The sequence below is a fragment of the Panthera pardus genome, unplaced genomic scaffold (assembly GCF_024362965.1).
Source record: "Panthera pardus isolate Hobbes unplaced genomic scaffold, ASM2436296v1 HiC_scaffold_3, whole genome shotgun sequence".
Lineage (NCBI taxonomy): Eukaryota > Metazoa > Chordata > Mammalia > Carnivora > Felidae > Panthera > Panthera pardus.
In genome coordinates this window covers 54,457,921-54,479,020 of record NW_026526876.1, presented here as the reverse complement: position 1 = coordinate 54,479,020, position 21,100 = coordinate 54,457,921, and the positions used below count along the sequence as shown (strand labels likewise).

Here is a 21,100-nt window from a genome sequence, read left to right as displayed (position 1 = left end):
CTGGAAAAGACCTTCCAGAGACCCTTTGATTTCCCTCCCTGGCTTCATGAAGAAGAAAAACCCAAACCCTCCAGGCAACCAACCCCACTCATGCTCTTCCTGAACACCTCAAGGATAGAGACAACCTTTCTTTACAAAAGGAAACTTTGCTTTGGTATCAAGCAACAGTAATGGTTACATGAGATACCTACGTTCCTCACCACGGCAATATCTTACACATGCAGCGTCACCTCTCCATTTCTCACAGAAGCCTTATGAATTAGCTATTTATTAGGTCTGTTTTATAGAGAAACTCAGGCCAGAGAGTAATTTAGTCAAGGTCACACTTCTGCTAAGTGGCTGATCCAAGATACATACACCCAAGTTATCTCTTTCATTAACTCAGCTGCCTCTCAAAGGCAGCGTTTACATTTACCTACATAAAGGGAAGTAATAAAATCAGTAAACGTAAGCTTAAACCTATGTTTTAGGAAAAGAGTTTCCTTGTACAATATAAATTAATAATTAGATAATCACACCAGATACCTCTTATTAAGAGTATATTCCATATTGAAAGATTCAGAACCTCAAATCTGGCCTGTTTTAAATCAAATATCCCGGTGCGGAATAAAGAGACTACAAATCCCCAAGACTTCTTTGTCATCAGTAGGTCAACTCATAATTTAGCAAGCGGGCGCGCACACACAGGCGCGCGCGCGCGCGAACACCTTGTGAGGATAAAGTTCCAGGTCTTTCTTTGGGCGTCAGTTTCCAGACTTCAAGTATCTCAAATGTGTGTGGGACTAAGGAAAAGAATAGCTGAATCACGGCTAAAAGCGAATCCTCCCAATTAAAAATCTATAAAAAAAAAAAAAAAAAAAAAAAAAAAGAGACAATTAGGCATTCCATCAGCCTTTTACCCTCGACAGCTCTTCTCTCCAAGCCAACCCAACCTACTTCCCTCCTTTTTGCCCCCACCAAACTGGGAAATAAATCCGAAGGCCAGAGGTAGAAGGGGCCTCAGCCTGGCCGGGGCTCCACTTTATTCTGAAGCCTATCGGGGCCCGGAATCCATGGGTACCAACGGGTCCCCGCTGTTGGCCGGGAGAAGCGGGGAGAGCTCAATTTGTGAGCAAGAGCAGAGCGGGGAGGTGAACAGAGCCGGAGTTCATGAGGTGCCTGAACAGGCAAACGAGGGTCTAGGTAATGGGAGACCAAGGTTCCAGAGGCAAGCAGAGCGCGAGAAGGGGAGCAAGCTAGCCCTCCCGCCACTCGGTACCGCCAAACCGCAGAGCCAGCGCGCCCGCTAAGCGGAAGGCAGCGCGACTCAGGGCCCGGCCCAGGCCTGCGCATGCGCCGCAGCTCCTCTCCTCTCCCGGCCCCCCTCCCTCCCTCCCTCATCCCGGCGGGTCTGGGGCGGCGGCGGCGGCGGCGGCTGCGGCGGCGGCGGCGGCGCGGTGACGTCAGGGCGTTGGGGCAGCTCCTGTGACAGACGGAGCTGGAGCGGCGGGGCGGCGGCGGAGTCCGGCGGCTGAGATAGCGAGTGAGCGAGCGAACGAGCAGCGATCCCGGGGCTCAAGAAGCGAGAAAGAGAAGGAGGAGCGCTCGGGCGCGAGCGAGAGGAACCGCGAGCGCCAGGCTTGGGCTCGAGCCCCGGAACGGCTGAGGAGCCCGCCCGCTCCCCTCCCCTCCCCCTCCCCGGGACCGGGCCCAGCGCGCCATCCTCCCCCTCCCTCCTTCCCTCCCTCCCTCCTTCCTCCCTTCCCTCTCCCTCTCCCCCTCCCCCGCCGGTGGATGGGAGTGAAGGACGGAAGAGGCCCTGCGGAGGCGGCGGTGCAGCGCTCCGGTAAGGCGGCGAGGGTCTGCGCTCTCCCCTCTGTCTTCTCCTCCGCGCTCGGGCTGCTGCGGGCCGGGCCGGGCGGCCTGACGAGGTGGCTGCGCCGGTCCCCTCCCTCCCATTCTCCCCTCCCCCTGCCGCCGCCTCCTCCTTCTTCTTCTCCTCTCCTCGCTCTCAAAATGGCGGCCGCGACGGCCGTTGAGTGAGAGACACGGGAGGAGGGGGGACAGGCCGGGGAGGGCGCTGTCCTCGCTCCCCTCCTCCCCGGCCCGGGTTCGGGGGGTGCCGGGGCTGCCCCGACTCCACCCGCGGCCCTCCCCGGGAGGAGATCGCCCTCCTCCCTCAGTGACTTAGCAAGAAAAGTATTCTTGGGTAGGAAGGGCGTGGAGAGCAGGTCGCTCTCTGATCTTGGGGAAAGGGTTCGGCCCTCCTCTCCCTGGCCGCGGAAGGCGAGCACCGCAGTCCCCACCCCACCCGTGGTTGGCGGCTTGGGGACCGGGCTCAGCCCCGCGCGGCCTCGGCACCCATAGGCCTTCAGGCGTTCCGTCCCCCACCTGTCCTTAGGATGGGATTGACCTAAGGAGGCTGGCCCAGCCCTTCTCTGGTCCCTCTGTGCGGTGGTCCAGCCTCTACATCCACTAAAGAGGAGCGGCCGACCCACCGAACCATCCGCAGCATCCACCCACCAAATCAGGCAGGATTTTCTTTTCTGCCACTAGCTCCTGAAACGGGAGTTGCCTTTTGACGTTGTAACACAGCTTCGAGGCCCTCAGCCATTCCCCTTCATCTATCTCCCCACTCCTTTAGGAAACGCAGTGTCTTCTTTAGTCTCCCAGCTGAGAAAATAGAGAATGTCTTTGAGGTGGTGGGCAGATTTTAACTCTCTCTCTCAACATTAGAGAAGAGAAAGAGGTTTTCAGTGTCTTAGATAAGAGAGAGCAGGGTGCCTTGGCTTTATTTGTTTTTCTGCTTTTCTTCAGTGACTTAGCAAGAAACTCCCTGGGAGGAGGGCAGGAGATTTTCTTTTGGGGTTGGGGTTTGAGTCCAGATTACATCAATCCTTTGGTTAAGAATTTGTACTTTTGAAGAGAAGAACCAGATTTGTGGTTTCATTCTCAATGGGCGATGTCATGCCAAGGTTCCCCCCCCCCCCTTTCCTTAAGAGGCAATCGGGAGAGAATAAAGATATTACTGTTGTTCTGACCTCTACTTTAACACGTAACCCTCGACATTCATAACGTTTTAAAGGGTAAACAAATTTGTGCCATTTTTGGAAATTCTATTTTTGTTGGTAGGTGGGTTGTTTTGTGTGAATTTCATTTTGAGTCTAGGGCGGAGGAGACATAGCTTGGGCCTTTAATACCAGTAATGTCATCCATCCCCTTTTGCCTCAGTAGTATTTACTTAAAATTTTTTTCTTCTTTCTTTTTATCCTTTTTTTTTTTTTTTTTTTCTCTTTTCTGCAGCAGGGCTTGATTGCTGCAGGGTTCAGCCTCTTATTCAAGAAAATTTCCTGCCTGGGTTATGTCGGCAGTGATATAATATTGACTGTATAAAAAGCTTTTACTTAAAAAATTCTGATTTGGTTCCAAGATATTAGCTAGCTTTTAATCTCTCATGGGTATCTTTCAGGACACAATTTTGCAAAATAACTGGCAATTGCAAATTGCAGTTTTTATTAAAGCAGAAGTGTAATCTGTATTTAGGGTGATTTATTCTTGTTCTATTATAAATGATCATTGTTTGAACTGTTCAGAAGGGGAGGATCTCTGAAAACAAATCTGAACCTGTTATTTTTTATAAATCAAAGGAAGGAACACAATTTCTCACACAATATTTCTGTGTATATTAATTTTGAGAAAGATTGCCCTGTTTTGGTACCCACTCCCTCCCCTTTTAAAAATGGGCTAATATTTGTGGATGCTGTGAACAGCCATTGAGCTGAGGAGACTGGGTGGAGTAAGAGAGCAGAAGCTGTGAAATGCTAGATTGCCCTTTCATAGCATTTTTCTCTTGCTTATGTTTTGTAAGGTTATTTGATACTATTTGGTGCTACAACAAAGGCATTTCTCTGTGGTAAATCTTAAAATCTGTTGTTTTTAGTTTCGACCATTTTTGCAAGGTGAGTGTTGAACGATTGGGGTAAAAAGCAATGCCCCTGCTCTTAAGCAGACACTTATTGTCTCTCTGTATTTGTGTGTATACACACACACATACAACCCTTGTTCATGTTTTTTATTCTTTTAGTAAAGTAAGTGTAAGTTAATAATGCCACAAATATTTGGCGAGAAATAGTGGTAGAAAATATGGCAGAAATCTAAATGAGAATACTGTATATGTCTTCTTTTACTTTAGTTTGCACTGAAACATTAAATCTATGATTTTTCAAATAACATCACTGAGTAAAAAGGGATAAGATAATTTGTGTTAAAGCCTATTTATAAAGGCTTTCTTCTTGTGTTGTCCCTTGAAAGGGACCTTTTGTAAGGTACTACCATAAGAGAGGGTAGGTCGCTTTAACATCTTGCATTGGGCATTCATGTGAATAGACATCTTCAGAGAATGTCACATTCATGTGGTAAATATGATTTTGATGAGCCTTAAGACTGTTTGTCAGTGTATGATATATTTTTACACTTTTGTTATTTTTAATGTGATTAGAAGGTAGAAGGGTTCATATGGTGAAGGATGGGTAAGGTTAAGGATGGTAATTCACTATGTTATGTGACATATTCCCATCCTAGTATTTTAAGGTATAAAAGCGCACTAAGAGTGGTGATTTTTCAGTAGACTATTAATTACTCAAGAGCGTAAAATAATTTAACTTAAATAAGAGAGCTGTAGCTCCAAATATGTATCTGTGAATATATGAATGTTTCTGATACATGTGATAGGATCTTTAGCTTAATTTAGAGATCAGTTTTTAAAATTCTTCATAATCCTGTATTTATAAAACTTTTATGAGATTGGGATAGATTTCTTTTTTCTTTTTCTTTTTCTTTTTTTTTTGTAGAATTATTTGGTATCTATTTTCCAGATGACTTTACTACATAAGAAATTTGGAGATGTTTCTGGAAGGGAAAAATCAGTACCACAATTTTTCATTTTATAGCTAGAACATCCATGTTTCATTGTATTTTTTTTTTCAATGTAAATGTTTCCCTCCTATGTACTCAATAATACACATACATAGATAACATGCATATACGCCTTATGGCTCATATTGTAGGTACCCAGAAAAAAATAGGACCTTACTTTTTGTTTACAAGTGGCTCCCCTTATTCACATCTTGTCATCTTAAACAAGTGATAGAAACTATATGGAAGTTGACAACATTAGTATAGATGTATCTTTAAAAAACTCTGGGCAAAACCTTAGGGCAATCAGAATGAATTTTCCAATTCTTTCCATTGAATTCTGCGGCAGTGAGTCACACACTCTTTTGCCAAAGAGACTTAAGGCCCAGTTGGTTTTCAACTGAGCTAGCCATGTCTGCTGTGGTCCTAAGAGAGATTTTTTAATTTGCTTTTAAGTCTCTGTTTTGAATATATCATGACAGGCAACCTGTTTTCATATCATATATGTTGGAAAAAGAGAAATAGTTAAATTGAAATGGAAATTCTTTGCCACTGTTCTTAAGTCTTCTACAATAGGGCTGTAATTGTTTTGTTTTTACATAAAATGTTGCTCTATTTAAAATAAAACTAATGGTATGCAGTGAGTTCTGAAAAGATAAAGGAAAACCTAGGCTGAAGATATTAAGCTGTAAAGTGAATCCTAGTTGCTGAAGGCCAAGTGTTTTGAGAAATCTGTACTTCATGAAGAAAGATACTATAATATAAGCCTAATAGTTAACTACAGGGAAGGTTTTTTGGATTACTTAGCTTTGTTGCTGGTTTGGCATGACACTTTCGGGTAGTTATTAAATAGAACTGTGTTTTATGTGTATAAATGCTATGTGTATAATTTTTAACTTTGCCATGGCAGTTAGAGTTAATTGATATTTGTGAAATGCTTTATACTCATTGGATGCGGGCATCATAAGTGCTTATTATTTAGATTTATTGCTTTCTCTTTAAAAGATGGTGGCTTTTGGTTGAAACATACCTAGTTAGCATTGATGTGTGTATTCATTAAGGATACTTCTGGAAAGGTATCCTAAAGTTACTGTCATTTAACATTGCCAGAAACATTTCCCTCGAACTTTGTAAATATATTGAATGTAGTACTTATTTTCATTTGTTCTGTCAGCCACTTTTGGGCAGATTGGTATTCTTATGGATGAGAGAACTAAAATTTAGAGAATGTCTTTCCCTAAGGTCACATGTTGGGTTAGCAGCTAGAATGAAGTAAATATAAGCACTGAACCACTTGGGTATTTATTGCCTTGTGTGATCAAAGAAACATTCCTTATTCCTTTGACAAAACGGACCCTTCTTATGTGTTTGTGAATTTCTTTCTTTTTGAAAATGGTGAAAATCCGTAGCATTTATTGTCTGCATCATATAAATTTGCATTTATTAACTTTCAGTCTTGTTAACTATTTTGCTTGCATAAGGCTTTAGGCATTTGAGTAGGGACTCCCAGAAATTGTCTACTACAGCTTTACAGTAGTATTGATAAGTAAATAAATACTTGGTGCATACATGCAGGTAGTATTAATAAGCAAATGTTAATTAAATAATATTTAATATTAAATATTTAAGTAAATATATAAGTAGTATTAATAAGTAAATACTTGTTGCAATAGATTGAATGCAGGATTATGTGAAAGGAAATGTGCTGTGTTGTAGTTCTTTGTAATAGCTAACTTCCAGCGATCTTTCAGGAATTGAAGTGAAGGTGGGAGAGGTGTTTATCCTTCCTTTACAGAAGTTTCATGTGTCCCACGGAACAGAGACATGTTCCTGACATACTTGTATCAGGGCCACAAAATTCTCAACTTAGTGAATTAACCCACCTGGGTACCTTACATTTGCATCTTGTAGTTACTTGTTCTTTGCGTTTTGATTATCTTTGAGCTCTTATGTGTTGACAAGAGTTATTGACAGTTAACTAAGGCTGTTAATAACAAATTTTCTGAGAGACTGTCTTTTGATAGTCATAAAATTAAGTAAGAATCTGGGAAATTTCCAAAGACTTTAATTTTTAAAACCATACGAAAGTTTCGTGTTTATTAAGATTTTGCATATTGTTTAATCCACTTTTAGTCTCTGGCAAAGATAGAAGGATATGTTTTATGATTTTATTGCTCTGTATGCATAAGGCATATATTTTGTCTATTCATCTTTCTGTATTTGTTTTTATTTTATCAAAAATATGCTGACTGCAGGACACCTGGTTGGCTCAGTTGGAAGAGTGTGTGACTCTTGATCTTGGGCTCGTGAGTTCGAGCCCCACATTGGGTGTAGAGATTACTTAAATGAGTAAATAAAATAAAAACTTTAAGAAAAATTATGCTGACTGCAAAAGAAGGGAAGGTGCAGATGAATCGGTGTTATTAATTATTTACCTTTTTTGGTTAATTTTTATTTTTTAAGGGTGGGGAAAGTTCTATACATTTAGTATTATCACAGAAAATAAATTAAGGTGTTGACTAAACCATATATGAATATTTTAGTAGTCCTAACTCCACAATTTGCCAGCTATGTGCTTTGAGTAGAAGCTTCGATTTCCTTTTCTATAAATGGATAATATTGACAGTATCTAACTCACAAAATAATGGCTACTATTGAATGATGAATGGCCTGTAAACCCTTCATAACTATTTTTATTGTTGGAGACCTTTTTTTAAGAAAGAGAATATAACATACAGTTTAATCAAGTAAACAGTCATTAATATATTAATATAGTAGCTTTTATAGTTGTAAGTATATTTCTTAAGAATTAGTATTGGGTTTTTTTTCCCCTTCTTTGGTATCCATTATGTGTATCTGAATCCTGTAATGGCTTCAAAGTTTCATAATAGGTAAAGAGTGCTATGTAAATCAATGCTAAGTGGAATACTTTTTTTTAAATGTAAAAAGCATGTTGCAAATGAGCATTTTATTTAAACCGAAATATGGTTTACATCTATTTTAACAATCAGTATTTTTGTTTGTACTGTTAAGTATTATTAATTTAAATAATCCCACATTTTTCCTATTTTTTTTTTTAAACAAAGTTTTTATTTTGGAATAATTTTAGATCTACAGACAAGTTGTAAAGATAGTGCAGAGAGTTCATACATCCCTGAGCCCGGTTTTCCCCATTGTTAATACCTTATGTTTTTGAGGTACATTTGTCAATCTTGGTAATTACTATTGGCTACACTCCAGACTTTATGTGGATTTGACTAGTTTTTCCATTAATGTACTCTTTCTGTTCCAGATCCAACCCAGGGTACCAAATTGCATTTGGTTATGTCACTCCAGTCTCTTCTGGTCTGTGACAGTTTCTCAGTGGTTCCTTGTTTTCCAGTACTATCTTGACAGTCTTGAGTAGTTCTGGTCAGGTATCCAGTAAAATGTCTCCCAAGCTGGGTTTGTCTGGTGTTTTTTCATTAGACTGGGGCTATAGGTTTTTGGAAGAAATACCACAGAGGTAAATGGCACTTCTCATCACATCATGTCAAAGGCTACATGATACTCACTAAACATCACTGGTGGTGTTAACCTTCATCATTTGGTTAATGTAGTGTGTGCCCATTTTCTCTACCCTAAACTTACTGTTTTTTCTTTTTCTTTATCCTTTGGAAGCTAGTCAAGTTCCATGTAGAGGGTGAGCAGTGTTTACATATGTTAATTGGAATTCTTCATCTCCTCTTCTCCATTTATTAAAAAATTTACATCTTTGACTATCAGAAAAATTTTGTTTAGGATTTTAAATATTAAATAATCCTAAATTTTGCCTGGTTTCCTTTTTTTTTTTTAATGTCTATTTATTGAGAGAGAGAGAGAGAGAGAGAGAGAGAGAGAGAGAGAGAGACAGTGCAGTTGGGGGAGGGGCAGAGAAAGAGGGAGACAGAATTCAAAGCAGGCTCCAGGCTCTGAACTTACAAACCGCGAGATCATGACTTGAGCTGAAGTCAGACATTTAACCACCTGAGCCACTCAGGTGTCCTTGGGTTTCTATTTAAAAAGTATCCAGCACCATTACATATCTTTTTCTTCTAAATGTTTATCAATTTTTCTGTCCAGCAAACATTTATCTATATTGTATCCCAGGTGCTGAGGATACAAACATGATTGTCAGTCCCTGCCCTCAAAGATCTTAAAGTATATAAGTATATATTTAATATGCAAAGGTAGCACAATAGTGCTGTAATCAAAATATGTACTTGGTGTGATGAGAGTCCAGAATTTTCAAGGAAGTCTTCACAAAGATGTTGAACATTTTTGAAGAAACCTTGTCACATTGTTTGGGGTTCCAGGCAGAGGAAGTGATTTGTGCCCAGTCTCATGAGTATACCTTGGTTGGTGAGGAAAGGTCCCAAGTAGTTAAGTATGGCTGGAGTGATGGGTTAGTATAGAGGAGTTGATCTGGCCTGATGACATTGATCTGGCCTATAAAGTAGGGTGTTACATGGACCGTCTTCATCAGATGTAGGTTTTTATCTATTAAAAATGGAAATTTCCAGGCTCCATCGTAGACTTAAGCAATAAAAATTCCATGGGGAGCACCTGGGGTATCAGCATTTTCTTTTTTCTTTTTCTTTTTAATTTGGATTTTCAATAAGCTTCCTAGTTGATTGAGAACCACTGTTTCTGCTCTTGAACTGCCAGTGGAGGATTTTGTTATGGTAAGTGCCTTTCTTTAAAAAAAATTTTTTTTTTAATGTTTATTTATTTTTGAGAGAGAAAGACAGAGTGCGAGCAGGAGAGGAGCAGAGAGAGAGGGGGAGACACAGAATCTGAAGCAGGCTCCAGCCTCTGAGCTATCAGCACAGAGCCTGACAGGGGGCTCGAACTCACGGACCGTGAGATCATGACCTGAGCCAAAGTCGGCCGCTTAACCATCTGAGCCACCCAGGCACCCCTAAGTGCCTTTCTTTAAGAAAAGCTGCTGTCAGCAATGTGTAAGATGCAACTATGGAGTGGATGGAGGCAGACAGACCTGTGAGGAGACAGTTTAAGTGGCAGCGCAGATTGAAAGAGTAGATTTGAGAGAGATTCAGTCTGTTTAATATTAGTAACCAGTTAGATAATGGGAAGTGAGGAAGATGAGGGAAGTGAAGAATTGAAGTATTTTGTTTTGATTTGGGCTATAGAGAGAATGTCAAGAAGGAACAAGGAAGAGTTGAGAGAGGATCTAGGTTGAGGAAGGTTTTTTTGTTATGGTTGCTTGTGTGTGTTTTAACTGGATAACTGTTAGGTGTACTGGAGACTTGAGTTCTAAAACCTTTGGTGTTTTTGTGTTTCATATGTTTACCAGTGTAATTAATAATAGAGAATTTTTGTTTTTTATTGCTTACAACGTTATGAGGCATTAAAAAATTGATTCTCTAATCGGAATGTATTCAGTGTACTCTGTTGTAGGAACCATGCTAAGGTACTAGAAGGTGTTCCAGACAGGGGACAGCAGAAGTAGAATCATAAAGGTCACAATGTGGGGAGAAGGAAGACCTACATTTCATGATGCTCAGTGTGTGAGCAAAGTGGGGCTTGATTAGAAATGAGACTTGAAATGTGGGCAGGGACCAGCTACTAATCGAAGGCCTTATAAACTGTTTTAAAGCATGTAGACTTTAGGAAGTAGGGAGGCAGCATAGTTCAGTGATTAAGAGGCCTGATAATGGAGCCCAGATGCTGGGTTCAACTTTCAGCTCTGCTGCTTACATAGCTGTGTTATTTATATTTTACACGTGTGTGTGTGTACACACACATGCACACTAAATAAAAGCTAGTTATTTAAATTCTCATAGGTAGTTGTGAGAAGTAAATGGACACTTGTAAAATAACTTAAAGCAGTGACTAGCATATAGTGAGTGCTATGTAAAAAATAGGGAGCCTATGAAGGTTTGTTTTTAAGTAGAGAAGTGATATGGTCAGATTGTACTTTAAATAGATGGCTTTGGGAGCTCTATAGAAGGAAGATAGATGTTAACGGGCCAAGACTGGATTTAGGTAGACCTGTTGAAATTAGTCCAAGTGAGAGGTGATGGTGTGAACTTTGGTAGTAGTGGTAAGGATAGACAGGATAATTCAACAAATATTGAGGAGATAAATTTGACAGATCAAGGTAATTGGCTACAGAGGAAGAAATAAAAGAGTTAAGGTTGACTGCCATATAAAGTATTATTTCTAACATTTCTAAAGGGATACTTTTTTTTTATAGCTTTTAAAAAAAAAATTTTTTTTAACGTTTATTTATTTTTGAGACAGAGACAGAGCATGAACGGGGGAGGGTCAGAGAGAGGGAGACACAGAATCTGAAACAGGCTCCAGGCTCTGAGCTGTCAGCACAGAGCCCGACGCGGGGCTTGAACTCACTGACCGCGAGATCATGACCTGAGCCGAAGTCGGCCGCTTAACCGAGCGAGCCACCCAGGCGCCCCAAGGGATACTTTTTAAAGTACCTTGGATCTTAGCTATTCTCTGTACTAGTGGTATTTGAAGCTTTGGGAGTATGTTGTAAGCTTCCATAAAAATGAGAACTAATGGGGTGCCTGAGTGGCTCAGTCATTTAAGCATCCAACTCTTGATTTCAGCTCAGGTCATAATCTCACCGTTTGTGGGTTCGAGTCCCGCATCGGGCTCTGCACTGGCAGTGTGAAGCTTACTTCAGATTCTGTCTCCCTCTCTCCCTGCCCCTCCCCTGCTCACTCTCTCTCAAAACAAACTTAAAAAAAAAAATGAGAATGGTCATACTTTTTAATTTCTCTAAATTAATAGGCTTTTGTTTTCTTCTTAGTCAATAGAGATAAATTTTTCTTAAAGGATATACTGTTAGGCAGAAAACTTACTTTACTTAGGTCAAGTCCAAAGAGCCGGAAATCTTGAATAATAATATTATTATATATTTTCTGTGTTCTCTTTATGTTGAGATTTGTGATTATAAAGATAATAGCACCATGGTGTAATACTTTAAAAATTTGAAGTACTGTTCAATCTTTGAAAACATTACAATTTGGGGGACGCTTGGATGGCTCAGTTGGTTAAGCATCTGACTTCAGCTCAGGTCATGATCTCACAATTCGAGAGTTCAAGCTCTGCGCTGGGCTTCGTGCTCACAGTGCAGAGCCTGTTTGGGATTCCCTCTCTCTCTGCCCCTCCCCCACTCACGCTTTCTCTCTCAAATACATTCACTTTAAAAAAAAGATTAAAATTTGAGGTCCCTGGATGGTTCAGTCAGTTTAAAATGTCCAGCTCTTGATTTCAGCTCAGGTCATGATCTCATGATTTATAAATTTGAGCCCTGCATCAGGCCCTGGGCTGACAGTGCAGAGCCTGCTTGGGATTCTTTCCCTCTGCCCCTCTCCTGCTCTCTCTCTCTCTCTCTCTCTCTCTCCTAAAAATAAATAAATAAACATTAAAAATACCATTAAAATTTGTTAGTTCTGTTACATCCAATTTTTTCATTGTTTATTCACGTGATAAATAAGCTTTTTTTGATAAATAAACTTTGATAGCTAGAATATTTAATCACATTCATTTCTTGGGTAAATCTTAGTTTGCCTCCCTATTTCTAGATTTGTTAGGTTTGGGGAGGGGGGTATTTTATTTTTTATTATTATTAATTTTAATTCCAGTATAGTTAACCTACCGTATTAGTTTCAAATGTAAGGATTTGTCAGATTTTAAGAATGGCTTTTTTTTTTTTTTTTTTGGCCAGTTTTATATAAAGGGGGTGGGGAGCTTGATTGAAATTAGAACTTTTGGATTTGAATTTTCTCTAGATTATTAGTGAAATAATTAAATTATAGGAAATTTAGTATCCTTATGTAGTTTTTTTTTTTTTTTTTTTTTTTTTTTTTTTTTTTTTTTTTTACTCCTTTATGTAGTATTTTAAATCTGGGTCCTGGATTATAGAGTATCTGTCCCTTAGGGTGTTGCAGGCCCATCAAATCTCCCCACTGTTGAGAAAAATGATATTTAAACTGACTCTTGAATGAATAATTGGAGTGGACATGGAACATTTTAGGTAGAGGGAACAGCAACATACACAGGTACAAAAGCATGAAAAACGATTGTGTATTCTGGAAAGTAGTTTGGCAGAGGGGATTTGTATATACATACCCTTATGTATAGATATGAGGCTGGAAAGGTACATGAGTCAGATTGATAGACTGTGTAAAATTGTATTCTGTATACATACATTGTAGGCAATTTGGAAGTCAACAAACAGTTCCAAGCAAAGATGAGCATTATGATCAGATGTGTATTTTAGATAGTTTATGTGGGTGGAGTGAGGGATATAGATTGGAGTTTGAAGGTCACTTGGGAGGCTTTCTCAGGAAAGAATGATTAGTGCTTGAAATAAGATCATGACAGTGAAGGTTACTGATGGTAGAAAGGTTTAGGAGGAAGAATTGTGAATGAGTAGTGTGATGGGGAGAGGGAAGTATCAGAAGATATCTCAGATTTGTAGCTTGGGTGTCTGGGTAAAATTGAGAAACTGGGTGTTGCTAGCCATAGAGAATAAGAGGAGGAATTATGTGGGATGTTAAAGCAGCCAGATTAATTTTCCTGAACCATAGTTCTGAAATACTTGGCCCAAACCCAGCTTTTTACTGTCTTTAGTGATCAAAAACATGAAAATGCAAAGCACACATTGGTGGACACATGGTATTTAATAGATAACAGGTTAATCCCAAGTAGGTGCTAAAGGACTCTTCTTGTGTTCTGGCTCATCGTCTCATCCTTTTTCTTATTGCCTGCCATGTATCCTGTGATTCAGCCTTATGAAGATACTTCCGTTGCTTTAGGTGTTTTCACTCTTTACCACTCCTTTTCTCTTTTCCTCTCTGTATCCTCTGCCTGTCAATCTTTTGAAAGTGTGCATATACCAGATTCTCCTTTTCTAGGCAACTTTCCCTAATTTTTTTCACCTGAAAGAAATTTTGTTTTCCTTTGAGTTCATCATCTTATGGCATGTGTTACTTTTTCTCTTGTTCTAGCTTACGTCAAAGTTTATCTGATGTATCAAATGAGCTAATGCATTTAAAAAGCCTAGAACGGTGCCTAGTACTCACTAGACAGTAAATGTTGGTCATTGTTATTATGGTGATGATGAAGATGATTAAGATGAGTTAATAATAGTAATAGGGCAGTCCACCTTTACTTTCTGCCATCTTGTGATGGCAAAACTGATTTATTCTTGTCTTGGACACTAGGAAAGCAGTGTCTCTTTTACTTTGCTTATGTATGTAAAAGTGCAAAAGGTACTGCATCATATTGTCGTCTTCAAGGTGAAATTATCTCTATCTTCACTATTCCTGAGCTCGGTTGAGGTAGCTGAAATGGTAGACAAGTCCTTAACACTGATTATCTCATTACGCTTTGCCACAACTCTTCGATGTGGGTAGTAGAGCTTCTTTTATAAATGATCAAATAGGCTTAGGAAATTTGAAAATTTGCCCAAGGTCACATAGTTTATAAGTGGCCAAGTTGATATTTGAACCTCCACTATTTGACTCCAAAATACTGCACAGTGGGACCTCAAAAGTGTAGGATTTATTCCTTCAGTGCTTTCATATCATTTACATAATCAGAGGGCCTATCATGGGACGTATAGTCAGAAAAGTGCTTTTTGTTTTTTCTTTCACATATTTCCAGTTTAATTATGGAATATATCAAACATGCAGGAAAAGTACCTGTAGTAATGTAAAAAAAAAAATCCACACAAACTACTACCAGAATTGACAGATGTTAATGTTTTTGTCATATTTGCTGTAGTTTAAGAAATAAAGCATTATTGGGGCACCTGGGTGGCTCAGTTGGTTAAACGTCTGACTTCAGCTCAGGTTCTGCTTAGTACTTCTCACAGTTGGTGGGTTTGAGCCCTGCATCGGGCTCCACACTGACAGCGTGGAGCCTGCTTGGGATTCTCGTTCTTTCCCCCTCTCTCTCTGCCCCTCCTCCACTTGCGTTTTCTCTCTCTCTCTCTCTCTGAAAAACAAACTTAAAAGAAAAAAGAATGCATTATGATAGTCACAGTTGATGTCCCTTTTATACCTCTTTCTAATCCCTTTCCCCTCCCTTGCTCTTCACAGTGGTAAAGTTCTCTTAAAGTTTGTATATATCCTTTGATCTGTCTTTATACTTTTACTACACATATATGTATCCATAAACTATATATAATGATGCTTAAAATTTACATGAATGTTATATGTAAATGTAAATATTATTGTACAACTCGATGTTTTTAACCTAACAAAATGTTTTCTAGATGTGTTATTAGTATATGTAGATCTAACTTATTTTGTTGTATAATTTATTATATACGCTTATACTGTAGTTTCTTTATACTACAGAAATAGGCATTTAGGTTGTTTCTAAATTTTTGCTATTACAGATAGTGCTTCAGTAAACGTGAAAGTGTCTGTGGATAACATGATAAAATAGCTTTTTATTTGGTTTTGCGTTACAGAATTTATCCTAAGGTTAAATAAATATTTGTTCTTCCATAATTTTTATGCTTTTAATTGAATAAATAGAACAGATTGTATTGTTGGCATTGTTTTTTTTTTTTTTTTAAGCATAAATTCCTAAATCCTGTTCTACTTTCTTCAGTCTCTTCAACTGTTCAAAAACCATATCAAATCAGTACTGAGCTGGGGATTTGCACATTGGTTGGCTGCCTTTAGGCAGAATGAAATCTGTAAATGCATTTCTCTTTGCCCTGCATTGTTAAAAAAATTATTTTAAGTTAACATTTAAAAATTAGCTATTTTGCATAAAGTCTCTATTTTTGGATTATCCTGAAAAATTAAAAGCTCTTGCAACTGTGAGGCCCACATTTTCCCATGACAACATTTGGCCTAAGCTGCATCAAACTGCCCTCCTTTAGATGGGCATAAGCTCGCCAGTGAAACAAGTTCCTACCACTTATTACTGTTTATTATTGCCCTTGCACGGTTTTTTATGGTGAAGAAATACTTCTCTGTTGGTGTTTCTATAAAACATGGGAAAAAATGGGGCACCTGGATGGCTCAGTCAGTTAAGTGATCAACTCTTGATTTTGGCTCAGGTCATGATCTCATGGTTTGTGAGATTGAGCCCTGTGTTGAATCCCTTCTTGGGATTCTGTCTCTCTGTCTCTCTCTCTGCACGTTCCCCGCACGTGTGTGCTTACAAAATAAATATTTTTAAAAATGGAAAAAAGTATAGTGGGACGACTGCAGTAGTCAAGAAAAGTAGAATAGAGCATATATGTCTGGAAAGTGAATATATTGTAATATGATTTATATGCAAACAAAATGAGGCTTGTATGGAAAGATTATAATCTTGCTATCATTTATATCACCTGCATTGTTCTCTGTAGACATGTGCTTGTGATCTCTGCATTTTTGTGTAAGTAGCTGTGAGAACTGCTGCACGGTGCAGGTGAAGATCAAAAAGATATGAAGACAGTTTATAAATCATGAAGTTCTGTGCAAATAAATGCAAGATATATACCTGTTTTGTTTGTTTTTTAAACCTGTGTTATATATACCCTTGTTCTAGAAAGGTTTTAAACAGAGGGGTTGAAAACTGGTTTAATGTCCTCAACGATCCTACCTTTTACCAAGTATATTTATTAAGTACCTTATCCAGAGGCTACAAGTGGAAGGTCCAGAGTTTTCTTTTTTTAGGATTTTTTTTTTTTTTTTTTTAAGTAATCTCTACACCCAACACAGGGCTTGAACTCACAACCCTAGGATTGAGTCACAAGCTCCATCAACCAAGCCAGCCAGGCACCCTAGATCCAGGGTTTGGATCACAAACATGTTTTGTCTGCTCAGTCTTCTATTATTTTTTTAAATTATTATTATTTCTTTTTTAGAGAGTGTGAGCATGGGGGAGTAGCAGAGTGGGAGAGAGAGAATCCCAAGTAGGCACCATGCTCAGTGCAAAGCCCAATGCGGGGCTTGTTCCCACAACCCTGGAATCATGACCTGAGCTAAAATCAAGAGTCGGATGCACAACCAAGTGAGCCACCCAGGTGCCCCTCAGTCATTTTATTTTTAATTAAACTTATATTAAAAACCCAGTTCTATCACTGTTGTCTTATTTTTAGCTGATTTGCACTTTTACCTAGTCTCTGTATTTGATTTGTAATCCTTTAAGGCAGTTGATAAAGATGCACAAACTGCAAAATACCACAGATTATTAAAAGTAAAGAGAAAGAAGAAACAAAAATAAAGGGTAAGGATAAAATGTAATCAGAATCTAGGGCAAAAAGGTATATTACAATGTTCTTGCTACAGGCAGAGCACAAATTTAAGTCTTAGCTTTCTGTGAGCTAGCAGGAGAAACAAAAAACCTGTTAAGGTTATTTTCACAATGTTCTTACAGTAAAAGTAAGCTAGTTAATTCAAAAGGATAACTAACCACTTGGCACTATCAGATTAGAATTTCTCACAAGGGTCTTCATAATGAGGATCATGTACTGTTTTCATTACCCTCATCAACATCTCTAAGGTAGATGGATGTTTAGCATTTAATAATAATATGGAAAGACCAACCCCATCATGTGAGAGTCAGTCTGAAAAAGTGTGTAGATTGTCCTTTGGTGTCTGACCAATGGATATAATTTCTCTTAACCCAGGTTTTGATACATATTGAGATTGTAAATCATTGGCATGTACCTAAAGTGCAGATGTTGCATACATCAAATACAGACCATTTATAATGTAAGATTTATTTTATCTTTTTTTAAGTTTATTTATTTATTTTGAGAGAGAGCGAGAGCGTGTGCGCACGAGTGGGGGAGGGGCACAAAGAGAGGGAGAAAGAATACCAAGCAGGCTGCATGCTGTCAGTGAGGAGTCTGACATAGGGCTGGATCCCACGAACCATGAGATCATGACGTGAGCCGAAACTAAGAGTTGGATGCTTAACCAACTGAGCCATCCAGACACCCCTATATATGTAGGATTTAAATGTTTTTGTGAAAACTAAGTTTTACCCAGATAGGATTTGCGTGAATGCTTGAAGCTTAAGGTTTTTCTTAGAAATTTTAAATCTGCTACACAACTCTCTTGTTTGAAGGTACACAAAGCAGTATTCTTCCAGAGTATCTCCAAATGGTAAAATCATTAAGAAGTAGACTTAAAGAAAAAAGGGGACAGTACACAACCCTATTTTATGCTGCTGGAAATTGACTCAGCAGACCATTTTTTACTTTTATTTTATTTTATTTTATTTTATATTTATATATATATATTTTTAATTTTTTTTTAATGTTTTTTTATTTTTGAAGGAGAGAGAGACAGAGTGTGAGTCAGGGAGGGGCGGGGGAGGGGGACACAGAATCCGAAGCAGGCTCCAGGCTCTGAGCTGTCAGCACAGACCCGACGTGGGGCTCGAACTCACAAACGGCAAGATCATGACCTGAGCCAAAGTTGGATGCTCAACCGACTGAGCCACCCAGGCACCCCTATTTTATTTTTTTGAGAGAGAGACAACAGAGTGTGATTGGGGGAGGGGGAGAGAGTGAGGGAGACACAGAATCTGAAGTAGGCTCAAGGCTTGGAGCTGTTGGCACAGAGCCCAACATGGGAACCACCAAGTGCGAGATTATGACCTGAGCCAAAGTCAGACGCTTAACCAACTGAGCCACCCAAGTGCCCCAGCAGAAGACCATTCTAATGGATCAGGACTCATGATAGTTTTTGCATAGCTAAATGTAAGGAGGTATTTTTATTTATGTTTGTAATAGATATGGTCTCTACCCTCAAGAAATATACTATATGGCTTTGCCCCTTAAAAAGATTTTTTTCCTTCAGCTGTAGTAGAACTGCAGTTCTGTATCTTGTTACCTTCACTACTGAATCTTTTGAATTCAGGGTCAAAACCTATTTTCTGATGAGTGCCCTTTGTATTTCTCAGCTTGCCATCTTTAGCCTCAGCTTTCAGCAATACTGTATTTTCCAACTGCTTAAAATAATTTTGCATTTGGATATTTTATTGTCCTATTTTATTTAACATTATTTTTCCTTCTTCTAAACCCTGCCTCAAAAAATTTCCAGTCACTTCCATTTTTTTAGTCTTTCAGTTTATAAAGCTAACTTAGTCTTTAGCTCATGTTATATTCTCTTTATCACCTTCTTTCCTGTCCCCTCCTTCCCACTTTATTTTTAATAGATTGTACATTCATTTAAGGATGGATTGCATTTCTTTCATCTGTCATCTTAAAACCTCATAGCACTGAGCCTAACATAATGGTTAATGAATGAGTTAAAGGATATGTATAGCTCACGGCTTCTAATTATATTCCATTTATATAGGTTTCTTATGGGCAGGAACTATTTCTTAACATTGCTTTTATGTCACATGTAACTCCTATGTGGTGAGCTACATGGGACACAGATATGTATTGTTGGGTTTGAACACTGGGTACTTGGTAGATCCTCGGTAAACAAATTGAATAATTGATACCCAAGAATATAGTCCTCATGTATCCGTTTGAGCAGAGATAAACATTGCTGTGGATAATAGTAAACTGGAAATCAGTTGAGAGACACTGCAGGTTTTCCAGTGTGTTGTCATAACACCTGGGCAGTTGTCCTTGGATGTAAACAGGGAATCTGCCTTTAGGACCAGAGAAGGTCCTCTTCAAGACCAAGAGCAAATAGTGGACCGTGTCAAAAAAAAAAAAAAAAAAAAAAAAAAAAATTCCACTTTTGCTTAATTGCAGTTTGACCATAAAGCTCTTTTTTAAAAAAAATCATTCCCATTGGTGGCTCAGTCGGTTAAGTGTCCAACTCTTGATTTAGGTTTAGGTCATGATTTCATGGTTCCTGGTATCTAGCCCTGAGCTGGGCTCATCGCTGACAGTACAGAGCCTGCTCGGGATTCACTCTCTGTCCCTCTGTATCTGCCTCTCTCTCTCTCTTTCAAAATAAACAAACATTAAAAAAAAAAAAAATTCCCATTGCTTCCATCCCAGTCCAGGCCTCTGTCATCTTCTACTTTCAGCTTCCCCTTGCTTTAATATGTCTTATGTATTATCTCCAAAACAATCACCGTGAAATACCAATTTTAGAACATTGTTCCTTTGCTTAAGAATTGCAGTGTTTTCGGGGCACCTGGGTGGCTCAGTTGATTAAGTGTTCGACTTCGGCTCAGGTCATGATCTCACAGTTCATGGTTTGAGCCCCATATCAGGCTCTGTGCTGACAGCTCAGAGCCTGGAGCCTGCTTCAGATTCTGTTGTCTCCCTCTCTCTTTGTCCTCCTCTGCTTGTGCTCTCTCTCAAATAAACAGACATTTTTTGAAAAATTGCAGTGTTTTCTGCATTGTCATAATTCCTTCGGGCTATCTGCATTAGGATTCACCAAATCTTATGCTAAAAAAAAAAAAAAGGCACTTAGCACAGTGAGTCTTCTATTATTTGTATGACTGGAAGTATTAGAAAACTGTTTTCTTGATTTTTAACTTAAAAACTGTTGTAGCTATGCTTGCTTAATTGTTCCCTGATTAGCATTTGTAAGCAGAAACCAGAAAATATGCATGTTAGAATGTAAAAAGGTCTTTAATTTTTAAAGTTTTAGTATAAAGTTGAGACAGCCAATTGATTTTCTATAGGATTTTAAAATTGATGTACTTTATCTGATAAATACTAATCAGTGTTCAGCCTTTAAAAAGAAAAAAATTATATGGAAACCAGCCCCAGGGAGCTGGACTTTGACTTTTGCCCATATTTCAGAATTTAAATTGTTTGGAATTCTAAAAAAGAAGGATGAGAGTAAAGTGATACAGTGCACCTTTACTTCCCTGAACATAGTAGATTTTAATCTGTTTTACTACGATACCTGTAGAAGTCATTTAGAAACATCTATTAGATACCAATTGTGTGTCAATTACCATGATATTTGATAGAGATAGCAATGAGGAATATGTCAAGGTTGGGGCTTTGGAGGAGTATTGTTGAGGAAACATCAAGGCAGATGATTACAGTGAGTGTGAGAATTGTTAACTATGTGTATGCATAACTATGAAATCACAGAAGAGGGAGTTACTCTGCTTAAGTTTTTGGTTAAAACTGTAAATAAATTCCTCAAGTTCTGCTATTTATGCTAGCTACTGTAACTTTGCTAATGTTCTTTTTTTTAATGTTTATTTATTTAGAGAGAGAGTGTGAGCAAGGGATGGGCAGAGA

General features: G+C 38.8%; 1 protein-coding gene across 2 annotated transcripts in view; it reads left to right on the top strand.

Moving 5' to 3' along the window:
- The first annotated feature begins 1,710 nt into the window (after positions 1–1,710).
- PAFAH1B1 (platelet activating factor acetylhydrolase 1b regulatory subunit 1) overlaps positions 1,711–21,100 on the top strand; it is a 77,571-nt gene continuing 58,181 nt past the window's right edge. The window contains exon 1 of one of the 2 annotated variants that reach the window (XM_053893083.1): positions 1,711–1,825. The gene's annotated coding sequence lies outside the window, so the exon portion shown is untranslated. The remainder of the gene's footprint in view (positions 1,826–21,100) is intronic. The other variant, XM_053893084.1, reaches the window with a different exon arrangement.